This window comes from Herpailurus yagouaroundi, unplaced genomic scaffold (genome assembly GCF_014898765.1).
Source record: "Herpailurus yagouaroundi ecotype Mexico unplaced genomic scaffold, PumYag 160, whole genome shotgun sequence".
NCBI classification, from domain to species: Eukaryota; Metazoa; Chordata; class Mammalia; order Carnivora; family Felidae; genus Herpailurus; species Herpailurus yagouaroundi.
Window position 1 is genome coordinate 54154505 of NW_024412401.1, and position 20194 is coordinate 54174698.

The 20194-nt window shown below is 53.6% G+C and overlaps 1 protein-coding gene across 5 annotated transcripts in view; it reads right to left on the reverse strand.

Annotated features, from left to right (window-relative positions):
• AK8 (adenylate kinase 8) overlaps nucleotides 1-20194 on the reverse strand; it is a 129362-nt gene that overhangs the window by 83613 nt on the left and 25555 nt on the right. The gene's annotated exons all lie outside the window — the stretch shown is intronic.

Here is a 20194-nt window from a genome sequence, read left to right on the forward strand (position 1 = left end):
TTTACTTTTTAGATTTTTTTTTTTTTGGAATTATAAAAGGAATATAATAGTGTTATTTTAAAAAACTGGAACTTTTTTTTTTAATTTTTTTTTTTTAACGTTTATTTATTTTTGAGACAGAGAGAGACAGAGCATGAACGGGGGAGGGTCAGAGAGAGGGAGACACAGAATCCGAAACAGGCTCCAGGCTCTGAGCTGTCAGCACAGAGCCCGGCGCGGGGCTCGAACCCACAGACCGTGAGATCATGACCTGAGCCGAAGTCGGCCGCTCAACCGACTGAGCCACCCAGGCGCCCCAAAAAACTGGAACTTTTAAGACAAAAGAAAGTAAATGTTTCTGATAGCCACATCATCCACCTTAACAAGTACTCTTCTATTGTTATATTCCCTTCTTTTTTTTTTAATGTTTACTTATTTTCAGAGAGAGAGAGAGAGAGAGAGAGAGAGAGTGGGAGGGGTGGACAGAGGATCCCAAGCAGGCCCTGCGCTGACAACGGTGAGCCCGACACGGGGCTGGAACTCATGAACCCTGAGATCATGACCTGAGCCAAAGGTGACTACACACTCAACTGAGCCACCCAGGTGTCCCTATTACATTCCCTTCTGAATCCTACATTTGTGACCATAATCACAACATACATATTTTGTGTCCTAATTTTTTCCATCACACCTCACAGCCACCAAAGCACTTTCTCAAATAGGCACGCCTACCCATTGCCACCATTTTCAGTGTCTGCCACACTCTGCCCAATGAACATGCCACAGTTGCTTAAACATGCCCACGACAGAACATTTCAACTGCTAGCGATTCTTGCCATCATAAATAACGCTGTGATGAATGGTGCTGTGCCTATGGCTCTTTCCACATTGTGGATTCTTTCTTTTTTTTTTTTTTTATTAAAAAAGTTTTTTTTAATGTTTATTTTTGAGAGAGCAAGAGACAGAGCATGAGCGGGGAGGGACAGAGAGAGAGAGAGAGAGAAAGGGAGACAGAATCCGCAGCAGGCTCCAAGCTCTGAGCTGTCAGCACAGAGTCCGACACGGGGCTCGAACTCACCAACCACGAGATCATGACCTGAGCTGAAGTTGGACACTCAACAGATTGAACCCCCCAGGCGCCCCTCTTTCTTAAAGAGGGTTTCTCAGATGAGAGATCCTGGGAGAAGGAATCGCTTGAGTCCAAACAAAACCCCACTTTTCTTAAGAACAAGCCCCAAATCTTGGAGCAGTAAGAGAACTGAGTTCAAGTTTCTGTTCTGTGGCTAACTTGTTCCAGGGCTGAAATCCCTCAGGCTCCAGCCCCTTCTGGGTACATACAGTGAGGGAACTGGTCTAGAACATTTATCTTTATGAACCATGTAAGTCCAGTTGTGAAAGAAACACACGACTGCTGGATGTGATGTGGAGGATGCCAAGTCACTGGTAACACCACCGGCCGAGACTAGCCACTGTTGACACTTTGTTGTAGCTCCTTCCAGCCTTCAGTGACTGGCATCTTTTTCCTGGCAGGAAAAGGAATCACACTGGGCATACTATCTTGTGGCCTGTACTTTTCATACAGCAAAAACATTTCTGGAACATTTTCCCATGTGATAAAATGCTCCCCTTCCGGAAGTTTCCACAGCTGCCGGGCAGGAGGTGAACTGACCTGACAAACGTTAACCAATCCCATATTGTTGTTGATTTAGTTTCAGTCCTGTTTTTCACCATTATTTTTAAAAACGCTGTAAGTGTATCCTGAGGCACACAGAATATTCTGGAAATAGATTTCTAACAGTCAAAACCCTCTTTTATGACTTGATACATTCCGCCATGTTGCTCTACAGAACTGCCCTGACCAGCGTAGGAATCCAATAGCAGGTCACTTGTTGCCTGTACCTTCGTCAATGTCGGGCATTATCTTGGGGGGGAAATCTGTCCAGCAAAGTAGAGTATGCCATTGCTGCTTTAATTTACGTCTCCTTGATCGTTAGTGAGGTTCCATATTTTTTCCACATGTTTATCGGTAATTGAATTTTTTTTTCTTTTGCAAAATGTCAATTCATACTATCTAGCGAGTTTCCTCTTGGGGTTTTGTCCTTTTATTTATTCACAAGAGCTCTTTACATAAGAAGAATGAACCTATTTTGGCAAACACTACCACAGACCCTTTGAGGCAAACAATGTTGCTGATATTTTTTGCAGATTGTCTTTGACTTTCTAAATTTTGTGTGGGGGGCTGTTTTTTACCACATAAATTTTTGGCCAAATCAACTAGTGCCTCTATGCCTTCATTAATTTCTTAAGTTATGCAGGAAAGCACTCAGCCTCCGGAACCCTGGTTTCTAGAACCAATGAAGCAAAAGTGCAAAAAAAAAATTTAACAGCCTTTTCTTGATCTGGTGTTGTATGGATGTGCAAAAAGGCCTTGCTCACGGCAGAGGCCCGTAAATATTCACTTGCATTTAAATTATGTTCTCTCAGGCTACCTGGGTGGCTCAGTCCGTTAAGCGTCTGGCTTTGGTTCAGGTCACCGTCTCACGGTCTGTGAGTTCAAGCCCCACATTGGTCTCTGTGCTGACAGCTCAGAGCCTGGAGCCTGCTTTGGAGTCTGTGTCCCCCTTTCACCCCACCCCACCCCTGCTTGTGCTCTGTCTCTCTCTGTCTTTCAAAAATGAATAAACATAAAAAAAAATTTTTTTTTAACACATTTAAAAAAAATTTTTTTTAATGTTTATTATTGAGAAAGAGAGACACAGAGCATGAGCAGGGGAGGGGCAGAGAGAGGAGGAGACACAGAATCTGAAGCAGGCTCCAGGCTCCGAGCCGTCAGCCCAGAGCCCGACGCGGGGCTCAAACCCACAGACTGTGAGATCATGACCTGAGCTGAAGTCCACTGAGCCACCCAGGTGCCCCTTTTTAACAAATTTTTTAAAGTAATCTCTACGCCCGACGTGGGGCTCGAACTGAGGACCCTGCGATCAGGAGTCACATGCTCCACTGACCGTGCCAGCTGGGCACCCCTGGAATGACATTAAATGTGTAAATAAATTCATGAAGAGTTGACAGTCTCACAGTATCAATACCTTATCTTCCCTTTTGTCTAAACTGTTGTTTTATGTCCCTCAGCAATGTTCACATTAAACAACTTCTGAAGTCCTTTCAAGTCCTGGGAGTCTAGAGTTACACACACACCCACAGATACTTTTTAATGGTTTCGATCTGATGTCCCGATACAAAGTGAGCTTTGGAAGAATTGAAACAAAGCAGGAAACCCTTGGAGCCTCCACTCAGTAGCGAGGGGGTCAGGTGGCCACTCCAGAAAGCCACAGTCTCTGACACTGGCTCTCAGGAGGGGACCCCCACCAGAGACCCTCCCCCTCCCCCGTGTCATCAGGAGAACTTGGTTGCTTGAAGGTCAGAGGGTGGACTTTTGGGGGTGAACTCAGACTCAAGGTCCTTTACAACCCACAACACCTGACTTCCACCACACCGCATGTTCCTAAAAACGGAGCTAACCAGAAAAGGGCCTGCATTTCTTCAATATTAAAATATTTAGGTTCCAAAGGCCTCCGCTGACAGTTAAAAAAAAAAAAAAAAAAAACGAAACAAATTTACAGAGTAAAGAGTGCTGAAAAAATCAGGCATGCCTTCATTAATTTCTTAAATTATGCAGGAAAGCGCTCAGCCTCCGGAACCCGGGTTTCTAGAACTAATGAAGCAAAAGTGCAAAAAAAATTTTAACAGCCTTTTGCTCCCTCAAGTCCTTGTTAGAGCCGGCCTAGAGCCGGGCTGCGGCCCTTAAGAAGAACAAACACCTCAGATGTGCACCTGCCATGGGAGTCGGGAGTCGCGACGTCTGCGAGCTCCCGGCTCGCAGCTCTGGAAGCCAAACCAAAATTTTCTGAACTTGAGCTACGTTCAGACCCCCTCAGTTTTTCTTTATTTGGGGGGGGGGGGGGGGGGGGGGGCCCACCGATCGCCTCTTCTGGTACGGGGCCAGGCAGGGGGCTGCTGGGGACCGTTTCGAGTTCCTTTTTGAAGCTGAGAGAGGGTTGGAGCTCCGGCTCTGCTCAGCACCGAGAAAGACCTCGGCGTTTAATATTGCATTACCGAGCAATCATTATCATCTTGCCCATAAATTGCAGCTGATATCAGTATGTGGTCCAGAGCTTTTAGAACTATTCAGGGGAACAGCTCTCACCGACTTCTCGCTGGAAGAGAGCGGGCCTACCAATTACATAGGAAAAGTGTAGCAAAATGAGGAACATCTCCCTAATTAGCCTGGCTTCACTCGTGCGTCATTCTGGGGCGGATGTGACATTTTTAAAAGAGGGTGGGGGGGGGGCTCTGAAGGGAACCCCAGGCCACCGGCTCCCCGGGGTTGCTCTCCCAGACTCAGGGGGATGGTGTGATCACCCAGGTCCTAAGGTCCCCAAGGGACCCCTTAGGGCAGCACGCACGCGCTCTGTGGCAAAGGCAGCCATGGAGATTCCTCATCCCCCCGGAACCCCAGTCAGTCCTCCCCGGGAAGGAAGGGTGGTGACCGAGGCCTCCGTATCACGGGGTGTAGGTCCCGGGGCATCCTCAAGATGGAAACCCCGGGCGGGGCACTGAGCTCTTGCATTTATACAAATGTGGGCAACTACCCAGTTGCAAAATGGACCACGCTTTCGGGGGGTAGGTGGGGGGGGGAGGGACACTGCCATTTTGGCTGAGAGCAACTTAATGGCCACCGACTCTGGCAAAGCAAGAAGTCATAAATCAGTCAATAGCGCCCGGCCGGTGCCATGATGGCACACGCTCGTTAGGTTCGTGGGTCCGACTACCAGGAGTGGCTGAGCGCGGAGGTATCCGTCAGTCCCTAATTAGAATACATTATCCGTCTTCCTGACACTTCAGTGAAATGTCTATTCCGCTCTGGAGCCTCAGCTTTGTTCAGAGCAGGTTAATTGATATTCTGATGCCTTCGCTCGCCATACCCCCGTGGCTCGGTTCTGTTTTATCACACATCAAAAAGGCCGTATGCTCAGGGCACCCCATGCACCAGCACAGAGCCGGAGGTCTGCACAGCTGCGAGGGGTACGGTATCACAGGAGGGACAAGCACCGAGCAGATGTCACGGATGAGAAAAAAAAAAAAGGGGGAGCGAACGGAGCCAGCCAGCCTGGGGAACTTGGCGAGGCCCAGCGGAGCGCGGCCCGACGCGGAGCGGGCTGTCCTGCTCTGTGTGAACACTGGCCTTCTCTGCCCTCCTGACTATTATTAAAGCACAATTAGCAACTCCGCTCGGTAAAACGCCTGCCCTCCGGGCCCTCTGCCTTTCCGATGCCTTGTCCCCTGCTCCCCTCTCCTCCCCTCTCCACCAAAGTCCCCCTGGGAGTCCCCCTTGCCGGCTCCCCGCTCCAAGTGGAGACCGTACCAGACCGTCCCTGGAGCCGAGTGCTGATTCCTCGCGGTCCTGAGGGGGCGATCTGAGGCTGCGGATTTGGACTTGACGAATCAGATTCACTCAGCTCCAAGTCTGAACCAGGGGAAGCATCAAAAGATCACCACAGGCCCACCAGCTACCCCTCTTTTTTTATTTTTTTTTCCCCCAATGAAGTATGATGTGATTTCCCAACATATAAAAGAAGGAGAAAGGAGAGACGGTACCAGCCAGAAAGAAATGCATCTGAGAAGGTCGAGTTTGGGAAACTGACGCGTCCCAAAGGCGACCCGAGAGAACAGGAAGACCGTTTTGATGAACGGACGAAAGCTGGAATCAAACTGCCTCAGTAGCAGTTCCTTTGGTTTATACAAAACCACGGGCACCTTCGGTCTGCCGTGTACTCTTAGGACGCCTTCCGTATCCAGCTCACCCGAAAGATGGCCGGCGAGGATTTTTGTTTCCAAGTTGAGCCTCAAACAATATGCAGCCCCTGCTGGCATTCCTGACCCCACTCAAGTATACGCATGCAGCAGGGCAGGTCGTTCCTTAACTCGCTCCTCCTGGCCGGCCCTGCCTCCAGCAAGGCGTGCCCCAGGCTTTGCCTAGCCTTCTGTGCACAGCCTAGCAGCAGGGCACGTGCTCAAAGGGGCACGCAGGGGCGACCGCTCTAAATAACCGACAGGGTCCATCCCACCGTTGTTCATCAGCGACACAAGCGTGGCATTTCGCACAAACATGCGGATCCGGGCCAGCTGGTAGTCCTAGGTCTGCAGGTGAAAAGCCAGAGAGCTCCAGGGGGTTAAAAACTGGGACAGCACAGACGCGACTGTTCCCAAATAGCTAAAAAAGATATTTTAAAGTCAAATTTACGTTAAATGTCCCTGGCGCCCCCAAAGATCCCCTGCAGAGGAAAACCCAGTTTGAAGACCACCCTGTTCCGTCCCCAGACGGACCAGTCCCATCCCACCCCCCCTCCCCCTCCCCACGAGGCTGGGATGCCACTGAGGCAGCCCATTAGAGACATAACTCACTTCAGGGTATAGCATCTCGTTCTCAGGTGCAGACACAGCGGCCATGGTTGGAAATGAATGAAATGGGTAATCCAACCACATCCAGTCAATGGGGCCATTCCGCTCAAACACTTTACGGCATGTCCGAGGTGTGGTCCCACCTCCTCCAAAATGCCCTTTAGGATGTCAGATTATCTGGAGGGTGAAACGTAGGGGCTTTGGAACTGGCCTGTGCCACTGCCAGCTGGATGACTTCCAACCAGTCACCTCAATCCCTCTGGCCTTGTTCTCTCTATCTGCAAAGTGGGGCAGTAACCGCAATCTAGCCCGTAGCTGTTGGGATACTTAAATACAGACTCTAAGCAAGTACCCACAAAACAAGGCAACAAAGAACGGGCCAGCTTCAGCATTATAATTATATTATATTATATTAGCATTATAATTCTGAGAGAGATGAGCTATGTTCTTTTTCTCTACCTACTCGCAAGAAGGAATCTTATGTAAGTTTGCAGAACTTAATACAGATAATTTAGAAAGGTGGTCTCTTGGAAACAGGAATAACTGACATTCTGGATGTGACCTGAGGAAAGTGGTCCAGTTCAAGACGATATGAGGAAAACACGTTTGTATTAGAACGAGGGGGGTCCGGTGAGTGGTCTCGGCGACGGCGGACCCGTCCCAGAGCACTCGAGGCCATCTGCCATCGCCGGGCCGGGGGCCCTCCCTAAGGATGAGCAGGAGCCACACGGGACCGCAGGTTGGGGTCCAGCACATGTGCAAACAATCATCACGTTGTTACGATGGGGCAAGATCCATTCACTCATTCACTCCCCCATCTATTCATTCATTCATTCATTCATTCATTCATTCGGGTATTTACACACACCCTGTGCTTCCATACTGGAAAGGTCAGCGGGCCTGCCCTGGGGGTGAACCGTCACCGGCTTCTTTAACTGACTGCCCCAAGTCTGTCTTACTCATCGCTTTTTCCCAGCTGGCCCTCTGACTGGTGACTGTGCAAGGCCTTGAACGTCATCTGTGAATCGAGAGGAAACGGACCAGGTGACCTCTACGTAGGGGAACTGTAAGATTTATGGTCTAACAGGGCGCCTGGGTGGCTCAGTCGGTTGAGTGTCCGACTTCAGCTCAGGTCATGGTCTCGTGGTTCATGAGTTCGAGCCCCGTGTCGGGCTCTGTGCTGACAGCACGGAACCCGTTTCGGATCCTCCGTCCCCCTCTCTCTGCCCCTCCCCCACTCGTCCGCACGCGCGTGTGCTCTCTCTCTCTCTCAAAAATAAATAAACATTACAAAAAAGATTTATGGTCTAACAAAGACATTTAAGGGTGAATAATAGCACGTTATTAATAATCATGCAGGAAAAGCAGGCTTCCACAGGACCAGTGACCACAGGACCAGTGACTGACTCACCTCTCCCGTGCTTTGAACATCACAATGTCACTTACTTTCAGTCCCGCATCTTGTTTCTTGTCCTGCACCCCTGCTGGCTCTCTGAGATCATGAAAGGAAGGGGCACCCCCCCCACCACCACCAAGGGGCAGGAGGGGCTGACAAGGACCCCAAGTCTGATCAACAACTAGAATGACTCCTCTCCGGGGAACTCCCAAGCACAGCATGATGGTTGAGTGCACAGAGCCCCCGGGGCTCACCCTCAGGGACTGCGGTGTCCCCCGTCCAGACCCCAAACGGCTCCTCAGACCTCACCTCTTCCTCTCCGTGCCAAGTTCACTGAACCAGGCACAGCCCCACACCGAAGCAGACAGCCCTCGGTTCCCGCCTCTCCTCAAGCTGGAGCTCTCCCCTCGTCCTGGGACCCCCAGGCTGCCCATCAGGGCCGCGGGCAGGGAAAGCACTGGCCACGGAGGGAGCCACGGCTGGGTCCAGATCGTGGCTCCCACCTCGCGGTTCTGTCGCCTCAATTACCCAGCCCCGAGCCTCAGTGCGCTCATCTGTAAAGTGGGGGCGGTAAGAACCCACTTACAGGGAAAATCACTGAAATGGCTGCATGAGGTCGCCGATGGCAAGTGTGACAGCAGAGTGCGAGTGGAAGTAGGCACTTCACACACACCAGTTCCTTTCTCTCCCCTAACCGCAATCGGGGCGCCAGGGAAGCTGCATTCCCACAAGACTGAGAAAGGCTGAATCCGCAAAGGGGTGACTTCACAGAGCTCATTCCAGATCTCACAAGGAGGCAGCACCCTGGGCGACACTGGGCGCCTGCACGAGGAGTCCCTCAGGCTCCGGCACCCCATCCCCAGTGCTGCTGGCCCCTGTCCTTCCGTCTCCCCTGCGTCGGGTCACTCCCTCACGAAAGCGCCCTCCCACCCTTACTCCCTGTGTCCCAGTCAACGCAGCCTTCTCCCTCCGCTCACTTCTCAACCTTCCGGAGGCTGGGACCACTCCCCACATCTTCCTGAACTCCTCTCCTCTCGGGTCCTCATCCTCCATCTTCCACTTCCAGAGACTAGACCCCCTGCCGCTCCTCCAGGAAAAGCCCCACTTGGCCAATTGTTGCAAAGGGAAATGTGAGAAAACCCGTTATATCTTCAGAGAATGAGAATTCACCAGATACTGGGGGGCGCCACAAAGTCTCAATAAATGACAGGCATGCCAATGGGATACACACTCGCTCTTGTATTCTGTCCAATACTCTGATTTGTAGTTAGTGTTACAAGTAGTATATTTTAAAAAATTGTTTTAATGTTTATTATTGAGAAAGAGTATGAGCAGGGGAGGGGCAGAGAGAGACAGAGCATGAATAGGGGAGGGGCAGAGAGAGAGGGAGGCACAGAATCGGAAGCAGGCTCCGGGCTCCGCCCCGTGAGCACAGAGCCCGACGCGGGGGCTCAAACTCACAAACTGTGAGTGAGATCGGGACCTGAGCCGAAGTCGGACGCTTCACCGACGGAGCCCCCCAGGCGCCCCCCTCTTAAGTAGTCTGTTTAGAATTAAACTTGGGGGTAGTGAATATGTGCCCGCTCACACCCATGCGACTTTCCGCGTTTCTTTTGAATCCCATCGGCTAATGGTAATGAGCCAGCTGGGCACCCCGGGACCCCCGTCTCCCAACCGTGTGACTGTTTCCTCTTCTGCAAGACAGGCGTGCTGGGAAGCGCCCGCCCTGCTGGGGTTGGGGGCCGCATGCGACGACACACACACAAAGAGCTAGCACGGCATCTGGCAGGTGCTGGAGTGGCGGTGCCCAGCGCGTCCCAGCCTCGGGCACACACCACGCTGCTCCTAGTGGGCGGCCGGCCGAGGGCCCAAGGACACGAGGGGCTGCCGCCCTCTGCTCGGGCCCCCCGGCCGGCGTTTCCGGCTCCACTCCACCTCCAAATCAGCGCTCTACCTGCCCCAGGTGACGTCCCGCTGGTCCCCCGTCCGATCCTGTTTCCAACACCGCCGTGCCTCTCGATACTCTCTGCTGCTCCAGGGTTACGGCCGCCCAAGCATCAGACTCGGTGCCGCATCCCTGCCACCCGCTTCTCCTCCCAACAACTGTGAGAGGGATCGTCACGGGCTGGGCCTGCAGACAGCTGGGCCACGCATGCCATTAACGGGCCCTGAGGCACGCCACCCGGCCACCTGGCCAAGCACGGCCTCAACTGAGGGTCCGGAAACATCCCCCAGATGAGGGATCCCGGAGGGTGCACTCACCGGCCCCCCTCGGAGCCCTGCCTCACCGTGACGCGTGCCGTAAGTTTTCTGAGTGGAGGCTGGGCCGCCCCCTGACGCCCTGCGATCCTAACCGTGTCTGTGTTCGAGGAGCACACGGCCCCGGGCCTCAGCAGAGCTGTTGATCAATAAAACCGCGCTCCTCAGAGGATGCAAGTGACATCCATAAACCCGCGAGTGTCAAAACATTGGCAAGAAAGTCCTGTGTTCCTCCCGTCAGAGGGTGAAAGCCGGGCGATTAATGCCAGCCCGATGACACCACAAGGACAGATAAAACAAACAGCCAGTGGTTCTGCAGACCAGACTCAGGTTCCTCTACTCTGCCAGCGTCTCCACCATAAATACTGACTCGCGTCATGGGCAGGGAGGCATAAATCTGTGCCTAAAAAGGGACGAAGAAAAAGGCTCCAGAAATCTGCCAAGTCAACTTTAAACTTTTGGTTCCGCGGCCAAAAGTATGCCGCACCGACCCCTCCTCTCTTAACTGAGAGCCTCCGTGACGCTAAAGGGGATAAAGAAAAGAAAACCAGGTCAGTCTGGGAACACAGAGTGTAATTCTGCATTTTATGTGCAGTAAAGCCCCCACCCCGGGCCCGGGGCAGGGCTGGTCGGTGTGGGGCTGGGGGTGTGAGCCTCTTCCGGTGAGCGCCGTGGACCTTCCCCGCGACCAGGGACGTGGGGAGTGTGGCCAGAGTCTGGCTTTTGACGAGGACACTCTTTCTTCAAGGAGGGAGATGATTGCAGACGTTCTGGAAGGTCTGTTTCCTTTAGGTAACACACGTTTCCCACCTTGGGATCGGCAGCGGATTTCTGGTGCCACGGCCTCCTCTCCCGTCGGATGGGAGGACGGCAGCACTTGTCCCCCCCACCTGCACCGCCCACCACATGTCCACGGAAGTGGGCACCGTGTCTTTTGTTCCGTTCTGTCCCCGACGCGACAGAAAGCAGGCCGTGGCGCACGGTGGGTGCCCGTGAGTCTTAGTCGTTGACCCCTTCGCAGGACAGTTGTGTGGCTCCCGGGAGAAGATGCCTCCCGGCTTGGCACAGTGTCTGGAACGTATCGTGTGCTGCTAAGGACTGGCTAACCGTTATTTGTGTCTTTATCTTGAGGGACCACTTCTGCTCGCTGCTGCCTGTGCTGCGGCTTCACTCGGGCCTTCGTTTTTATTCTTCCTGATCTTTACCACAACGAGACCACAGGCCCGATGAGTCATAGGGCAAGTCCGTGTCTTTTGAGCTCACTGAAGTCGAGGCCTGATTACATCCCAGGTAGATAACACACGCCCCCGTGGACATGTTCGGGTTTCCACTCCAGGCATCTGGTGGGCGCATTAGGAAGACCTGACCAACTGCTGGGGGCTGAGCAGAGCCGGCTGGACTCAGTGACCCGGGCGACAGGCGTGGTGTCCCCACGGGCCTCCCTTCGGCGCACCAGGGGCGGATGCAAGGATGCGGAGATCTGGTCTTCCTTAGTCAGAGGGCGGCTTCCCCTCGGATGGGGCTCTGAGCATCATGGCTGCGACACAGAACACGACTGAGCAGGGCACTGACCGCCAGCTGGGCACCGAGGGGGCCCGCGCCCTGTCTCGCTCACGCTAAAGGTCTCTGCCCGACAGCCCAGGGCGGCCCTCGAGGGGAGCGAGTTCTACGAACTTGGCTTACGTTCGGCCTCACGCCGTACCACCTTTCGAGCTAGTCCTAACCTCCAGGGGGTAGAACTCATCCCCAGTGCAAGCTCACAGAATCAGAGAAAACCAAGGCATGTGGACAGAAGTAGGAGACGGACTCCAGCTGGTTTTTAAATTCCATTGATTTTTTTCTTTTTCTCCGGCCTTACATTCAAAAGACTGCTAATTCTCATCCGTGCGGGCTGTGAGGATGTCCCAGGACTCACTCAAGTAATGATTCTGACCGCACGCTGTGCCGGCGGGCCACGAGCGGACCCCAGAGGCGCACGGGACTCCAACGAAGTGAAGCAGGAAGCAGCAGCAGCCTTCTCCGGCCCGTCCGTGCGTGATCTGTTGCCAGCCACTCACCTTGCGTGAGAGAAGCCTCTTCACCTGCCCAAGTGGACCTCAGAGCCGAGGGCTGAGCCCTTGGCTTGGAGGTCTCATTCGACAGGGAGAGCGAGATAGCCCAGCTTCGCAGACGGGGCACCGCGGCCCCCGGGGCCCATGAGGCCCACCTGCGACCTCAGGAGCTTCACACAGGCCTGTGCTGAGGCCCGCGTGGCTCTCCCCACACCGGGTCCCCTTGGCCCACCGGCCCAGACCCGCCAGGGACAGGCCCGGCCAGCAGAGGCGGACACAAGCCATCTGCGGGGCCCATCAGTCACCTCTGAGGCTCAGAGGCTGCTGCCTTTTCCTGGGTGATCAACTCCCACCGTCTGACAAGCCAGGGTCATCGGCTACCAGCCTTTCTGTCTCCACCGCACAGCGGTGGGAGGAAGGTGACCACACATCACGACATTTCTCCCTTGTCTCTTAGCCAGGATTTTCTCACCCATGGCCTCCCAACTCAGTCTGGTTCTGGTGACACAAAAACGCCTTTGTCCAGGGGTCTGCACAACAGCAGAGGCCCTGGCCCGAGCTGGGCCCGGCAGCCAGGTGGCCGAGAACCTCGGTGTGATAGTGGCTCTGACTTCAGCTAAGTCCCTTCTCCCATCTGGGCCTCAGTTTCTCCTTGTGTAAAAGATTTTTTTTAAATTTTCTTTAATGTTTATTTATTTTTGAGAGATGGAGACAGCATGGGCGGGGGAGGGGCAGAGAGAGAGAGAGGGAGACCCAGAATATGAAGCAGGGTCCAGGCTCCGAGCTGTCAGCACAGAGCCCAACGTGGGGCTTGAACTCACGAACTGTGAGATCATGACCTGAGCCGAAGTCGGACGCTCAACCGACTGAGCCACCCAGGAGCCCCTAAAAGATTTTTTTTAAGTTTATTTATAGATTTTGAGAAAGAGAGTGTGCACACGTGCACACAAGCACACAAGCAGGGAAAGGGCAGAGAGAGAGAGGGAGGGAGAGAATCCACCCAGGTGCCCCTAAAACAGTGTCTTTAGAAATCATCCTGTCTAAAACCTTTCACAGAAGGCAGGGTGCCTGGGTGGCTTGGTTGGTTAAACATCTGACTCTTGATTTCAGCTCATGTCATGATGCCGGGGTCGTGAGCTCGAGCCCCACATCGGGCTCTGCACTGACATCCAGGAGCCTGCTTGGGATTCCCTCTCTCCCTCTCTCTCTGCCCCTCCCCCACTCGTGTGTGTGTGTGTGTGTGTGTGTGTGTGTGCGCACGCGTGTGCGCTCTCTCTCTCTCTCTCTCTCAAATTAAATTAATTAAAAAAAAATAAATACACTGTTTTAAAAAAATGGTAAACCGAATTGGAATCCCTCCATATGGTGCACTTTTATGACATGCCTTTATTCAATACTTTATTTATTTATTTTTTCAACGTTTTTTATTTATTTTTGGGACAGAGAGAGACAGAGCATGAACGGGGGAGGGGCAGAGAGAGAGGGAGACACAGAATCGGAAACAGGCTCCAGGCTCTGAGCCATCAGCCCAGAGCCTGACGCGGGGCTCGAACTCACGGACCGCGAGATCGTGACCTGGCTGAAGTCGGACGCTTAACCGACTGCGCCACCCAGGCGCCCCTCAATACTTTAAAATCAAGTGTCCTGGGGGCACCTGGGTGGCTCAGTAGGTTGAGTGTCCGACTTCGGCTCAGGTCATGATCTCACAGTCTGTGAGTTCGAGCCCCGCGTCAGGCCCTGTGCTGACAGCTCGGAGCCTGGAGCCCACTTCGGATTCTGTGTCTCCCTCTCTTTCTGCCCCTCCCCCACTCGTGCTCTGTCTCTGTCTCTCAAAACTAAACAAACATTTAAAAAAACTTTTTTTAAATCAAGTGCCCCGTTGGCTGACCCTCATTCTAGTCGATTAAAAGGATGATGAGGGAAGACACAGGAAGTCTGTGCACAGGGCACCAAGACTGAATTGGAAGATGGTCCTCAAACCTTGAACCCCGGAGGCCCGGGGTGCAACACCACCCTGGGGGTGCAGCAGTTGAACTCGACAAGCTGTAGGGGGCCACGGCCAAATGCGGAATTTGAAAGCACTGATAACGGAAAACAATTTGAAGATGTGATGAGGAACGTCACTAAACAGTCTCCACAAGTTACGTAAACCAAGCCAGGGCAACAATCCAAATATCCTCCCCAGAGAAGCCTTAGGACAAATATGTTCCTGTTGCTGAAACCTGTTCAGACTGGACGGCATAGTCACATTGTATTTTAAGCACCTTCCCTCCTTGGGCCACCAGCCAGCTGGGATAAGATTTCACTTCCCTGGGTACAGACTGGGGGAATCACCCAAGCGGCATTCCCTCATTCACTTTGCGAATATTTCCCGGGCTCGGAGCTGATGGCTGCTCAGCCGGGTTCTCTGCGGGGGCCTCACAGGGCAGCAGTCAAGGTGGGGGCCGGGCTGCGTTCTCATCTGGAGGCTCGACAGAGGAGGAATCCGCCTCTGAGCTCATTCTGGCCGTTGGCAGAATTCCCTCCCGTGCTGCCGTATGTCTGACTCGGGCCCTGGTTTCTCGCAGGCTGGAGGCCACCCTCGTGAGCCTCTCCAACACGGCAGCTGACTTGTCAAGCCAGTAAGGAGACTCTGTCTCTCCGGCCCACTCGGACGAAGTCTCAGATAATGTAACAACATCATGGGACTGACCCCTCCTCACCTCTGCCCTCTTCGGTTGGACCTGCTCCCACTCAAGGTGGGGGTTACACGGTCGCGGACACCAGGGGGAGGGAAACCACCGGGAATCCCCCCACCCAGGGTCTACGCCCCACACGCAGTGTGCGGAGACCCCGAGAGGGGGCCACACAGGTGAAGCTGGAGGAGGGGTGAAAGGCAGCAGACATGAGAGGAGCAAAGGGACGGAGCTGGGCAGCGGGCAGGCCCAGGCCTCCAGCGCTTTGAGGATGGACGCCCGAGAAGGCTGCAGAGCAACAGTGGTGCCCAGCGGTGGAGGACGCCTAACATTTGCTTTAAAAAGACAAACGCTTCTCTAGGTATAAAATATAAACAGCCTTTCGAGGGAGCGTTAACATCAGTTGCCTCCAGGAAGGGAGCCAGCGGCTGAGGGGACTTGGGCGCCTTTGGAATGTTGAGCCGTCTGAACGCACTGCAGTCGAGAAATGAATTTGTTCATTTTCCTGAAGCCATCCCTGCAGCGATATGCAGAAGGGGCTGGGAAGCAAGCAGGGTAGCTGTGGGGAGGGGCTAGGTCCCCAAGGAAGGAAAGGGACCTCAGTAATCCAAACCCGGGAGAGCACTATGACTCTGGAGAAGAAAAGACTTGTAATCTCTCTGGCGTTAGAGCCTTTTCCTCCACGTTTCCTGAACTCGCCGCCTCGTTTAGCTTCCCTCCGCCCTCAGAGATGTTGCCTGAAGAGCTCTTGGACTTCTAGAACATGGCTGTCCCTAAAGAAAGGCCATGGGTCCCCAACAGGTAGAGCCCACGTCCTTTTCACCGTTCCAATACAAAGTGCTAATTTGTCTTTCTCCAACGCATTTGCTGGTCACTTCAAAGAGATTCTTCAAAGAGACCAAAAAAAAGGAAAAGAGAAGAAAAACCCCCAACATTAACTACAGAATCCTGATGGGTTATGATCGCATTACTTTTCCCTGAACGCTATTCCCTGCTTCCTTTTTGTGCTCTAAATTACCAATTCTAGTCCCTGTGTAGCTAAATAATAATAATTACCATATAAATGAATATGCATATGTGTCATTTTTCTCCCCTAAAAGCAAGAAAGCCTGTTTATTTTGGACGAGGGTTTGTTTTGTTTCCAAACAACCAAAGCACATAATTAGAAGCCTCACCTCTTGCTCTCGAAGTCCTGTCTCCGCCGGGAAGAGATGAAAAAGGTACGGAATGCCCCTTGAAGCTCAGAAGGAATTTTAAAACAAATTAAAGGAGATATTTCTCTGCGCTGCAGGTAACAATGGCTTGGACGGGATCAGAATCAGAACGCAAAGGCCGGAAGGGGCTTCGAAGCTGAAGCTGGGCCTGGCCGTTCACGGACAAGGGCGGGAGGCCTCGTGAAGTGGGGGGGGGGGGGGGGGCACAGCGCGCACCGGGGAGCCAAGAAGACAGTGGCCAACAGCAGAACTCCGCGTTTGCGTTTCTGTTCTGGGACGGACCGTGGGACCCCCGGCAGGGCACACAACGTCTGCAAGCCTCAGCTTCTGCAGCCCGAACTGCAGTGAGGGCAGGGCCTCCTCTACCAGGCTGCTGTCAGGATGCGTGCGGTCACGGACGCGGCCCTCAGCCCTCCGCTCCCATCGGGGATCTCCGTCGACGGCCTCACTGCAGAGGCGCCCTGTGCCCCTGCGGTGTGGTGTTGTGGGCCAGGTGCCAGGCCAGGCGCCCCAAGTCGTTGGAGTCCAGGCACCCTCCAGCCACCATCACCAACACAGTAACAATGATATCACTAAAATCATTATAAATACCGAATCAATAGTATTAAACCAACCAAGAGTAATCATTATGCACGATAGAGTCGTATGGTACAACAGAACTCATAATAATCTCACTTACGCTAGAACTAACCGACAACTCTAATAGTAAATATTATCACCATCTTCATGATGGTGGCGGCTGTTGGCAAGGACCAGGGATGCCTGGTCTTACGCTCTGTCCACACTGCAGGTGCTGTGCAGACCAAACTTTTAGGTAAGCTCAGAAGGGTTTATAGAAGTTACATGCGTGTTTCAGAGACTAACCTGGGTCACTGAGGGCAAGATTGGGATGTGCAGTTGAAGTCACAGAAGTGAGAAGCACCAGCTTTGCCCCAGAAGCCATGACTTCGTGACTTACGGAGATTAAAAAACAAACAAACAAAAAACGATATGAACAGAGCAGCCCAGTCCAGCTGGAGCCTGTGTCCGGACCCAGTGCCCGGATCTCCGAGGCATAGTTCAAGGTGATTTATCTCCCCCGGGGAACGCACCCAGTGACTCAACCCCACAATTCCACACTTCCGAATTCCAGGTTGAAGCTTATGCACCAGAAACAGGCAGTAATTTACGAAAATAACTTACACAAAGTAACATTTCTATGTCTTCAGATGGGGTTGGGTAAAGCCTGGCCCGAAGCCAAAAGGAGGGCCTGAGTCGAGAAGCTGAGTCTGCAGACCTGCCTGCCAGACCCGGGGTCTTTTCTTATTCTCGCAGTCAGCTGGGTGGGGGGGCTCCGGGCCTCTCTTGCACCAAGGCAGCCAGGGGAAGCGAACACTCTTGACCCGGGAGCAGAACAGCCAGGCCATGGCAGTTGTGGCTCGAGCTCCTGGATCATGAGGTGGTGTGGCATCGTAAGCATCTTAAAAAGAAATCTGGGGGGTCCTGGCTGGCTCAGTCGGTTGAGCATCCAACTTCAGTTCAGGTTATGATCTCGCAGTTTGCGAGTTCAAGCCCCGTGTCAGGCTCTGTGCTGTCAGCGCAGAACCCGCTTCGGGTCCTCTATCCCCCTCCCTCTGCCCCTGCCCCACTCGCTCACGCGCGCGCTCTCTCTCTCTCTCTCAAAAATAGGTAAACATTAAAAAAAAAAAGAAAAGAAAAGAGGGGCGCCTGGGTGGCTCAGTCGGTCAAGTGTCCGACTTCAGCTCAGATTATGATCTCACGGTTTGTGGGTTCGAGCCCTGCATCAGGCTCTGTGCTGACAGCTCAGAGCCTGCAGCCTGTTTCAGATTCTGTCTCTGGCTCTCTCTCTGCCCCTCCCCTGCTTGTGCTCTGTCTCTCTGTCTCTGAAATAAATAAATATTAAAAAACATTTTTTTAATAAAAAGAAAAAAAAAGGAAATCTTAAGGGGGTGTGGGGAGATCCTGCCGCCTGCCTTTGCTGATGCCGAGAACCACCACGGAGCCGCCCCCACCGGGACAGCATTTGGGCCGGGGAGCAGTTGTGGCTCGAGAGGAGGCCACATCGCTCAGGCGAGTGAGATTCCTGGGGTAGGAACCCAAGGGTTACTCCCTTCCACAGCTACCACGCCCTGGTTCCAGAAGCTCTCAGCATCCTGGACCAGCCCCACGTGCAAGGCTGTCTCTGGCTCTCTTAAATGCAGCCCCCATCCCGCGGCCAGGTCCCAGTCCCGGTGACTCGGGTACGCTCATGCCCAAGGAGTAATGCCCAACATTCAGCCAAACGGGACCAGCACGGCCCTAAGCAGTAGAGAAGTAGCTTGGCCCTGAAGTGGGAAGAGAGAAACAGACCTGAACGCTTCCAGCCTGGTGATCTGCAACGTAAGAGTTTAATTTGACTTGGCAAACTCATTATCAATTATGGATTAAGGCATAGAGTGTTTTGTCCGGAAAGTGCCGGCCCGTTTCTAGTCACTTAGGAGGCCGTCCCCTCCCCCTTTATTCCTGACAAATGACTGTTTCGGCACCTCCCAGATAAAAGAGACGGAACCTTCGAGAGGGTGACCGACCGATGGGTCAGTTTTAAGAAGAACCGATCTGAGGTTGGTATGAAGGGGGGTCCGGGCCTCGTTCTGCCTGCCACCCTCCCTCCCCGCCCCCCGCCAAGACAGCCCCTCCACAGACCACGCCGGCCCCATCTCTGGAGGTTTCTGTAACAACCTGGCTCTCCTGGCCTGGCTAGTGGCCCTCACGGCCCTTCTGACAGCTGGCCCTCCTTTGGGCATGCAAGGCCGTATCCGACTGCAGCTGGTGAGCTCAAGACCAAGGGACCCCCTTGCTCGTGGGGGGCTGAGGCAGAGGGAAAGGGTCCAGCAGCAAAGACCACGTGGTGCCTGCAACAAGGCACTTGACTGGAGTAGGGGGAATTGAGCCAGATGGGCTTGGGAGCAGGTGACAAGTCTTCAAATGAGCCTATGGCTAAGGGGCCTTTCTTCTAACCCTGCTGGAAGGTGGAAGTTTGCTGTGTGTGGGGGGGTGTGTGTGTAGGAGGCTTTATTTCACTTGGGGAGGGGTGGGAGGGAGAACCTTGAGAGAAGGCAGCAGGCAGGGCAGGAGGGAGGCTGGTGCTTGGACCAGGACTGGGCCGGGGAAGGGCTGCCCCCAGGCCTATTGGGAAGAAGAAACTGAGGCCGGCCTCTGCTGAGACCTAACCCAAGGGGGTGGGGGTGGGGGTGGGAACTGGGTCTGGAGGAATGAAGGCCCCCTCCCTCCAGGCTGGACATGGAGCCCGGGTCCTGTCTCACTTTCCTCCTCCAGGGCCTTAGTTCCTCCTGGCTCACTGGGGCCACATGACCCCCCAACCTCACTGCTCCTGCCCCAGAGGAAGGGGCCAGATCAGACAGGGCGGTGGACACAGAGCCTGAGGGAAGTTAGGGAATGAAGGGCGGGGTCCCTGGTGCACGAGGGGGGACGTTTGCTTTTTATTTGGAAATGAAGAGAGGGGCGCCTGGGTGGCGCAGTCGGTTAAGCGTCCGACTTCAGCCAGGTCACGATCTCGCGGTCCGTGAGTTCGAGCCCCGCGTCAGGCTCTGGGCTGATGGCTCAGAGCCTGGAGCCTGTTTCCGATTCTGTGTCTCCCTCTCTCTCTGCCCCTCCCCCGGAGAAGGCAAAAGCGTTTTTCATAATGGTGTGAAAGTAGCACTTAGAACAGGGGTCCGGAAACTAGGAGTCCCGGGCCAAAGCCGCCTGCTGCCCATTTTTGTAAATAAAGTTTTATTGGGACAAACCGTGTCCTTTCATCTCTGTACCACGTATGGCTGCCTCCACATTACATCAGAGTTGAGCAGTTCCAACACGAGGCCATATGGCCCACAAAGCGTTTCTGGAAAACGTTCGTCTATCTGCAGTTTAGAACGGCCTCTGAACTTGGGGCACTGGCCTCAGCCAGGCAGCAGGAGACCATCAGCTGACTGAGAACAAGCTGAGGTCTGAGGAAAACACACTGTTCAGACCAGCTTTCGAAACCCAGACTGCAGCCTATCTGTGGCTCGTGGTCTCGACTCACAGGGCCGAGGACCGTGCAGACCAAGCCGTGACCAAGCGTGACCAAGTGTGAGAACTGCTGCTTGCTCACCAGCACGCTGGAGAGATGCCCGGGGATCT